This window comes from Syngnathus floridae, chromosome 17 (assembly GCF_059516105.1).
Source record: "Syngnathus floridae isolate MCC-2025c chromosome 17, RoL_Sflo_1.0, whole genome shotgun sequence".
NCBI lineage: Eukaryota > Metazoa > Chordata > Actinopteri > Syngnathiformes > Syngnathidae > Syngnathus > Syngnathus floridae.
This window is the reverse complement of record NC_142429.1, coordinates 10,364,052-10,373,782: the sequence shown is the minus strand read 5'-3', so window position 1 is coordinate 10,373,782 and position 9,731 is coordinate 10,364,052. Positions and strand designations below refer to the sequence as shown.

The 9,731-nt window shown below is 40.5% G+C and overlaps 1 protein-coding gene across 7 annotated transcripts in view; it reads right to left on the bottom strand.

The window, feature by feature from the left end:
• The window catches only part of plppr2a (phospholipid phosphatase related 2a), a 54,222-nt gene extending 49,123 nt beyond the window's left edge, over positions 1-5,099 (bottom strand). For 6 of the 7 annotated variants that reach the window (XM_088358326.1, XM_088358331.1, XM_088358327.1 and 3 more), the window contains exons 1-2: positions 4,944-5,099; positions 4,113-4,257 (exon numbers count right to left, since the gene is read on the bottom strand). The gene's annotated coding sequence lies outside the window, so the exon portion shown is untranslated. Of the gene's footprint in view, positions 1-4,112; positions 4,258-4,506; positions 4,526-4,943 lie in introns of those variants that run through there. The other variant, XM_088358323.1, reaches the window with a different exon arrangement.
• Between the last annotated feature and the right edge of the window lie 4,632 nt (positions 5,100-9,731).

The following is a 9,731-nucleotide window of genomic DNA, read 5'->3' as shown; positions in this document are numbered from 1 at the left end:
TTTTGAAATGTTGATCCAATTGAGTTCATTTGTTGGCTCTTTTTCTATCACGGAAGTTCCTGGTCCATTAACACCTGCCTCCACTTTACTCACACATGGTAGCATCGAGGATTTTGAAATATCTTTGGCACAATGTTGATCCAATTTCTCATGAAATATGAGTTCATTTGTTGGTTCTTTTTCCATCACGGAAGTTCCTGGTCCATTAAAACCTGCTTCCACTTTACTCACTACGATAGAATCGAGGTGTGTTCCATGACCACTCCCAAAGTAGGATATCCCAAAATTACTCATTATAAGGGGTACGGGGAAATTTATTTGACTCGCCAAATGTTATTTCAAGTTGCAGGGACAGCTTCTCTGAGAAAGTGGGCATGTTTCATCTAAAGGGGCGGACCACACATTATGATGTCACACCGTGAGTTTTATTGAATTGGGTGGGGCTGATGCTTAGAGAGGTGAACGAATGAAGGTAAAACACCCCCACAGCACCATTATTATTATTTATATGTATTATTTACACAATGTTAGATAAGATGTTTAGAAATTGGAATATTTTTGTTCATCTCTTGCGCAATGAAGTCACATTCAAACTGGTCTGAGGCAGCCAGCAGCATGAATAGTACCGGAACAGGGTGCGGCGTGGCCCACATATAACTACCCCCCCGGCCCCATATTGCCACCAAGTTCACACTCATTCACTCAGCCTCTCCTGAGTTAGGCATGCACGCACGACTCTTGCAAACACGTGAGCCCACAGAAGCCCTTGTTGACCTACAGCCTCTGGCTTACTTTGAAAGTGATGTAAGAGGAGCATGCAAGTCTTATGAAACCAGTTTTCTGGGTGTTTCAAAGTGCACTGCAGTATTATGAAAAAATATCTTTTCAATTGCTTCCGTAGTAATTACTAGTCGGGTCTTGAGTACCTGTCATCAAGTCTGTAATTAAACAACCTGATCGAACAAAACCTGTCAGATGCCTTTTTCTTTTTCACAGAGTAGCCTCAGTTAATAATAATTAAAACAAATAATAATAATAATAAAATGATACTTTTATCAGAAATTTCAGACGATGCTATGTTTTGAGGCACAGGATGACGTCATACCAATTAAATGACATGGCGTCCTTCCTCATAGGTGATTTTTTTTTTTTTTCTACTCTGCCATCTACAATTAAACCAGAGGACCAACATGACCACAAACACACACTTGCACAATGAGTTTCCTGCTGAGAAGAAGAACCAGCCAACGACGCATGAATCCGCAGTAGCAGACAGTCAAGAGTGTTTGAGGCCAAATGACTAATGATGGAGGCCCACAGGGCACAAAGAGCGAGTGGGAAACACCGAGTGCAAAACAAAGACACAACTGTGTCTTTCGCCCCTGTGGGCTTCCTTCCTCTTAGGCCAAAAGGCCATTGGCTAACAGAAAAAAACTCAACCACAATTTGCTAAGCATGCAGCTCCACCCCAACCAACGCACACACCTGCATTTTCCTTCCCCAACAATGGCCCAACTCAAAGGTTGCGTGGGAGAAGTGACGAAAGGTACGGCTTGACGTAAATGCCGCAAATGTTGTTGTTGCCTCTCTAGCCCTGCACCAACTTTCAAAGCCGTCTGTAATCTCACCACAGGATGGATGGCACCACCATGTGACACACTTCTAAGGAGGACATGTCGGAACAGAGAAGGATTCCTCGGAAGGGAACAATGCATGCATTGTGTTTCGGATATTTTGGGACATCTTTACAAACTGTAAATAAATCCTCCAGTTAAATCTTATTGTGTTGCCAACTTTCCCTCGAGCTACCCGAGTAAATACTTCTAGTGAAAAGGGGAAAGACTTGTTGTGTAGGTTAGAAAATATGTTGAAGATGTTACACAATAACCTTGCTGGCTGAAATTAAAGTCGAGTAACATAGGCGCCCTAAAATCAGGGCTGGGTGAGTATGGAATGTTTGTTTTGATTCTAAAAGGGGCCCCGCAAAGTGTAATGTGCGTGTGTGCACGGGAGGGGAGGGGCTTACTCATGGCAAATTAGCCTCACTTGCCAATGTTTTTGTTTTCAATTCCTCATCCGTGGCTGAAAATTAGGTCAGCAGTCACAAGTGTGTTTCAGCCTGAGTAAAACACAAAAGACATTTTAAAGCATTTAGCTCCAAGCGCTACAGGAAGAGTCTTAATCGTTTAAATCGGTCGACCTTTGCATGGGAAAGGAGCATGATTTAATAGAAAATAATTTTATTTCCCTGGCAATCGGTCATGTGCTTCACATACTGTTGACTTTGGAAGCTTTCCAGCGTGAGTGACCTTGTGGAAAGTCGCAGTCATACGTGTTATTGGTGCATACAGTGTGTGGGCGGGCGGGCTGTCAATATGGTGTTAAGAATTCACAAGGAGTGGCAGGAAAGATATGTATCAAAGAGTAACCGTTGTGTCGTGATAATAAAAAATAAAAAAAGCTGGATAGCTTACACGTGTTAGTTTCCGAATGAGTCATGCGTGTGTTTTTATAATAAGCTTACTTGCAAGTCACCGTGGAATTGAATTAAGCAAGGTCAAGAATATGTTAACATAAGATTAACATAAGATTTTAATCATGTTAAGAAAAGTCTGTCACTCCTGAAAATTATTGAAATTATTAAGTGAATACATTTACCATAATTAATGTTCAGCGAGTAAGCAATCACAACTTTAAAAAGAAACTTGGATCGCAATAAATGTCGCATGCCGGGAGTCGTCGGCAAAATGTAGGTCAGCTCCTCCCGATTTCGGCAAGTTTTTTTTTCAAATGTAATTTTGAACCCACCCACGATAAAACAGCTGTTTGTGGGGTAACAGGGAAAAAGAGGCGCAGTGGGCGTGCTGCAGCAAGAGGCCAAATGTACAAATATGATCCTCCTAACATGGCCATGTCCCCCGGATAAACTCCTCCCCTTCCATTTTTTTTTTTTTTTTCCACCCTGGTGTACTTGAGAGGAAATCTGCTGTGAGCTCCAAGAATCCTGACCATATAGAGCGCCAGCTGGATCACAAACCAGCAGACTTGACTCGCAGTCACGTGTCACGCTTGGCTTTGATTCCGACAGGAGGAATGTCATGTCGTTGTGGTGATCTTTCTCCAGAGCAGCCGTTAGCAATCAACAGGTTGTGTTTTCCCGAATGTTACAAGGGCGCCTTTTAAGGAGGTTCTAACCGAGGTGGGGGCCTTGAGAGAAACAAAATGAACAGCAACACAGGGAGGAAACAATGATGGCATGAGTGTTATTTTCTCCCCAGACTGGAATGTAACGGCTGATTTTTTTTTTGGAGGGGGGGGCAGCTGAGTGCAGGGGGATGACTACAACCTTCCATTATGAACTTCAGTTAGGTCACATGTTGGCTGAAATGACTTTCTAGCCAATGATCCAGTGCAATTAGTGCTTTAAAGCACATTATATATTTTTTTAATACTACATATGATATATTATTAGATGGCGGTCATTTAATATTATTTTGTGATTGTAATGCAAAAATCAGAAAGCAACCTAAATTTTCCAAGTGACTGAACAATACTTGAGGAATAGTTCATGAGTATCTTCCACAGCTTTAACTTTATGGATTTAAAAAAAATTAGGGGTAAAAAGTGAAATATGCATAAAAAGTTCAAATGTGCCACATGCAGCCTTTCATAGCAACTCAATAAAATGAAAGTATCTTCATCTTCATCTTATATTGCATCTTTCATCCATCAACCAGAATACACAGTTTACAAAAGAAAGTGGAGACAGTGGGAGGAAAGGCCAGATAAAGTCAGATAAATAAAATATCAGCTGAAATCTGAAAATCTTCAGTGTATTTAAGATATGGTACAAAAAGAAACTTGGATTGACAGTCCAAACATCGATTTGATCTTTGCATTGAAATGTTAGTTAAGAATACAAAAAAAAATTGTTGGGGTTTTGTACAAAAGGTCACAGAGAGCTTTAGAAAAAGTGAGATGCTATATAACGCCAGCTCACGTTTCGTCCTCGGTTACTGTGCCTCACGTTGTTCAAATACAAACACAGCCACCCACGAGCCCAGAGTGTGTCATGGCGTAACCATGTATACCGCAAAGCCGCATGGACCTACTTTCTTATCCAGTTGAATCCAGTTTGTCGTAAAGTATGTTGAGAAAGCCAGCGGTCAGGCCTCAGGTGAGTGAGATTTGAGAGGGTCCGGTTTCAGGAGTCAAATATCCCATGAGGGTCAGAGGTTAAAGTTAAATGGGAGCACCCTATGGATGGACAGGGGGAAAAAAACAGATATTAGAATATTGCAGATTTCATATTGTATACTAAATATTTTGGTTTAATTGATTTGTGTATGTGATAGAGATTATTTTAGTGAGTGAGGATTTCGTTTTGTTGAGGGCGCGTTTTGTGCATGAGAATTTTTGGGTGTGTTTGAGAATTTTTAATGAATATGAGAGTTTTTGAGGTGAATATAAATTTTGGTGTGAACTTTTATGGTGAGTGTTTTGTACTTATGTGTGGTAATTGTTATCCAGCACTTTTTTTGGTCTGTCTCATCTGCACGTGACTAAAACCACATAAGGATAATAATACCTGTAAAACAAAAGATTGCATTGATAATCACAGCACAAGGGGAATTCTCATGACAGACAGTGTTCAATTATGTAAAGGTATAATTTTCTTTGCTCGTAAAATAAACCAGGTATGCAAGTTTGGAAAAAGGCAAGTGCAGGTAATCACCAGGCTTGCAGAAGGTGAAACTTGATTCCCATTATATGATGCAGGCCTACAAAAAAATAACCTTTTGCTTGGATGGAGATGCAAGCTAATGCTAACATAAAGCAAAGCAAGGCTGAAGTAAATTAGCATGAATGTTATGGTCAGTATAAACTTTCAAGCAATGTGCATGCAACAGCAACACATACCAAGAGCACACAACAATACTCACATGCATATAGTGCATTTTCTCTCCTCTGTAGGAACATCATGAATTGGCAAACTTTTTACACTGAAGAAGTGGGGAGGGGGGTACCTCCTCTTTTGTGACCTTTAAATTATGCTGCAACTCTCCCAGTAGGGCTCAGTACTGCCTGGCATGCTGCAGTACAATGTGGTACTGCACGGAACTCTGTGTAATGGAAAAACCCAGAAACCAATACATGCATTGGCGGAGCTAGGGGGGGGTCACGGGGGCACTGCCCCCACCCAAAATATGTTTAATTGTGGAATTATCTCCACATTTCCAGACATATTATAATATATTTAAATGTTTGTCAGTGTTTTCAGATTTTTGGGGGGGATCACCACCTTTCCATCACAATGATGGCTTCCTGCCATTACACTTAATGGCCACATGCCTGTTTTTTTTTTTTTTTCCCAAAGGTCTCCATGCAGACCTGCTTTATGCTGCCGGCAAACTCTCAGACAATAATGTGCCTTGTATCACATGTATCAGAACTTCACGTGATGTTTATCCAGCTCGTACACCGTCATCCATCATAGTGAAGTGTCCTTCGGAAAAAGTCAAGCACTTTTGTGAAGTGCAAATTCAAGGAAACACAATGAAAGGGATTTTGCTAGAGTAATAAGTGAGTTAATTAATTACACACTTCAATACAATCTGTGTACAAAGTGGAGAGGTTCGCTGCTGGCTTTTATTTTTTTTCTCACAGATCATTCATTATAGCACATTGATTCAGAGTATTCTTAACCTTTGTCACCTGAATTGATATGATTGCTGATTTAATTCTAAGCCAAAGGCAGAATGTATACAAATTGAAATTTTATCTGTTCAATTTAATTCTAGAACACGTGTCAACAGCTTTTTTGATATATTATGGGAAAATCTGATCTGTTGGTGGTGGATAGAGGCTAAATCCTAAAACCTCTGAATAAATACTTCTTATTATAATCTGACATTTCCTGGTATTTGGTTTTATTTTGTTTGCACCAAAAGATTAGGTCGTTTGAGTTTCCAAATAGTATGTGATTACAAAATTCATTCATGTACTTTTTTCCCATAGGAATGTCAATTCATTTTTTTTCTATTTAGCCAAGTTTCACAGACTTGTGTCCCTTGCATAAATTTTAAATCACCAACAAGTACACAAAGTGGACAAGCTGCCATTTCACCAACTCACACGTACGCACAATATTACGATCCGTTAAGCTTCTGGGAAAGAAACACACACACTGCATATGTGTGTGCGCTGGCTTTTTGTGCCACGTGAGTTGCTGGTTAAGTAGGTCAGTCAGTAAGTCAGGAGTGGCAGCGAAGCATTGCACAAACACAAGCTAACTCCATTACCTCATAGTGTGGATTAATGTCAACAGGACCATCCATCTGTCTAGCCCCGGTCTGGTTCAAATGACTGTAAGTGGAGCAAGCCTATGGACTGGTTCTGCTCCGTTTCTCGGCCTGCAAATTTACATTCACAAATTTGCCTGTCACTAAACATCTCAGGCATAGAAAGACCAGCAAAGATAAAACAGATAAATAAGAATTTATGACAGGCAGGGACAAATGGATCACAGTTGTAAGCCGTGCACATTGTTATGACAAGTTGAGCCTAAAACTGTCCGGGAAGACTACACCCATACTCCCCAATGTTGATATTGTAAAGCAAATACACAAAAGATGGACTTCCTGTTTCTTCCACGAGCGAACAATAAAAGCCTCCTGGAGCAATAACCTCATAAACAGTGTCCTATCGCAATCTGGCCCATTTGACAAAGCAATTAAGACTTTAGTGAACTATTCATGTGGATGACACTAAAATTCCATTTAAAGCGTATTTTAGTGTGCAATGATGAAAACAACCCTCAAAGTGACCCACAAAATATGTAGCTGGAAAGGCGGAAAAAGGATTTCTGAGTAATACCACCCCCCTCTGCTCACCACTCAGTCCTTTCTCCTCTAATCCAAACACCTGAAAGGGAGGGGGGGGGGGGGGGGAGTAGGGGGAGCCGCAAGCCCCATGTGAGTTGTTGCTCACATGCAGCCAATGCACAACGTGTTACTGTAACACCTTCACTCGGGCCCCAGTTACATAAAACAAAGAGCCTGCAGACGGGTATTTCTGCAAACGAGGGCACAGAAGAGGGAAAGTGGAGTATTAAGAATAACACCTGTTGTTTGTGTTTGCCGTGTTGACAGCACGGAGCGAAACGCTCCAGCGTCTTTATTAGTACATAATAAGATCAAAGTGCTTTCGGAGTGTTGTGATCAAATCGGTATCGCCATGGCGACCCGGAATCACAAAGTACAGTTTTTAGGTTCACAAGGACTTTTGCTACAAAAATATATAAATAGATCATGTAGTGATTTTTAATGCCTAATATATATGTAGATTATTCCATGCTTTTACATTTTTAATTCCACTTTTATATCAAATATATAAAATACGAACATGCAATGAAGTGTTTCCCACAAGCCAGGGAAAAAAAAAAGGGCTCTATATTTATAACACAAATGTGCTCTAGCTTAAAAACTGGCGGATCCTCATTTTCGTGCTACCGCAAGCCTCGTTGTGCTTGTTTGGGAAATTTGGTTCATCCGTCGGTGCCATGATAAGAATACCGGCGTACTGCTGGGTTTTTCCTTTGACATGTTCCCAGCACAACTGATCATTTGGTGGCTGAAATTAGACACTTAAAGTAATTAATTTGACTTTTGCTCACACCCACAACGGCGCAAAGCTCCATCTTTTTAAATGTGCTTGCATCCGTCTGCAAAAATAGACGATCCCTTGTGCCTTATGAGGCATTTGAGAAGACAGAGCCTGTTTCATTCTCAGAAATAAAATTGTGAGGTCGTATGACCTACTCGGCACGTGTCCAAATGTTTTGACCTCGTTAGTGTATATCTCATCCATCAAATTTTCAAAGAAGCGCTCCCAATTCCAGAAATCTCACACTTTCAAAGGAATTTGTGGCTTTTTCTACTTACAATGATTAATGATTGAAAGCTCGAGCTCAACCGTAAAATAATTGCATTCCGCTAGTGTAAAACTTTAACGATCGAGGCTGCCATAGTGACAAGTGAAAGGAACACCTTGAACCTACACTGAAATAAAAAAAAATTAAAAAATGCAGTGTTGAATGTTGACTAGAAACAAATAAATTAATGGTTACACGGTTTGTGCAGCAGTAGCCAGAACCAAGGTGGGTTTCTCAGTAAAAGACCGCAAGGGGGGGGGGCATAAGAAAGGGGAAGCGCAGCACGTGAAGGCTGGAAGTGTGTTGTCTACCAGCCATGTGCTGAGGCCAAGCGTGTGAGTGACACAGGCCGTTCACGTCACGCTATGACTCACGCTCACTCTTTCACTCGCCACATACGCACAGTAGAAATTCAATCATAAAGATAATGCCTACATGGCTATAATTAGAACACGCATAACACGCATAGTCGATCATAGCAATTAGAGCAACACAATAAAACTTCATTAAGTATGACGTCTGTGAACGGCAATAAATACACTTTCCATAAGGAGGATATAATAAATTTACATTTTAACACATTTATCACAGTAGATGGCTTGTAGTCAAAGGTTGACTATAAATGCATAAAAAGACAAAACAACTAGTTCCTCATTTAGATGGACAGGCCTTTTTTTTTTTACTCAGCTAAATATATATATTTGTGTTATTGTTAGACTTCCTGAGTGGTCAACTGAATGTGCATGCAAGTTTAGCTGCATAGAGGTGGAGACTGACATTTCAAATTAAAGTCCAGTTTAAATTTTTCATTGTGTGTTTGAATATCAACGTGACCTCCGGCTTCCTCTTCCAGGAATGGGGAAGAAGGCTGTGTTTACCAACTGTGCACAAACAGAGTACTGCCCTGGTTTCCGAAGCACATTTTACAGCCAGTGGGCACAAGTCAAACATCTATAGTATACAAAGCATGAAATGAACACAGGACACACATAAGCATATCCGCACAGACTCATGTGTTTACTGTAAAAACAGCTGAGGGCCTTCCTGGGAGGTGAAGCGGAGGGCAAGTGTATGTCTTCAGGGAAGCTTGAATGTGACAACAGTGTTGGCCAATGTGTTTCTGGTGTTTTTTTTTTTTTTTAAGGAAATGTATGCAGACACACTTTAAAAACCATGAGGTAAACATCTAACCACTAGGGGGCAGTATCTGCAAACAAAATAGCAGTACAAGACTATAATATTCAATTTATGAGGTACAACGGGGATATTTTTGAGAATGCAAATAATGCCAACTAACAGGTCCCCTTATTACACTTATAGGTCAGCAGGGGTCAGCATCATTGATTTTACTCACAGCTAAACTGCATGCCTCATCAATCTTCTTTGGAGGCTTGCGTGAGTGATTTCCTTGACAAATCCAGGCGAGACCTTGAAAGTGTCTGCAGGGCCCATGCACCAAAGGCAAAGAGGGCATCGTGGATACAAATGCAGTTTGCACACATGACTGCAGTACACACGCATACATAATACATGAGAAAGTGTGAGATGAGTGTTGTGTTTCTCCTGAAGAAATGCTGACCCGACCAAATAACAGCCACACGTGAAAAGAGTCGCTCTGCAGAGTCGGGGGAAAAAATGGTACGTAGGTGTACTGCATTTACTTAGAGGAGGGGGAAAAAGAGGAAAGAAATATCTCATTTTTTAAGAGTAATTTATTTTTATTACTATTCTTTTTAGTTTTGCAAAGTGAGCATATCAGATAAATACTAAATGGCATGATATAGATTAGTTCATTCTG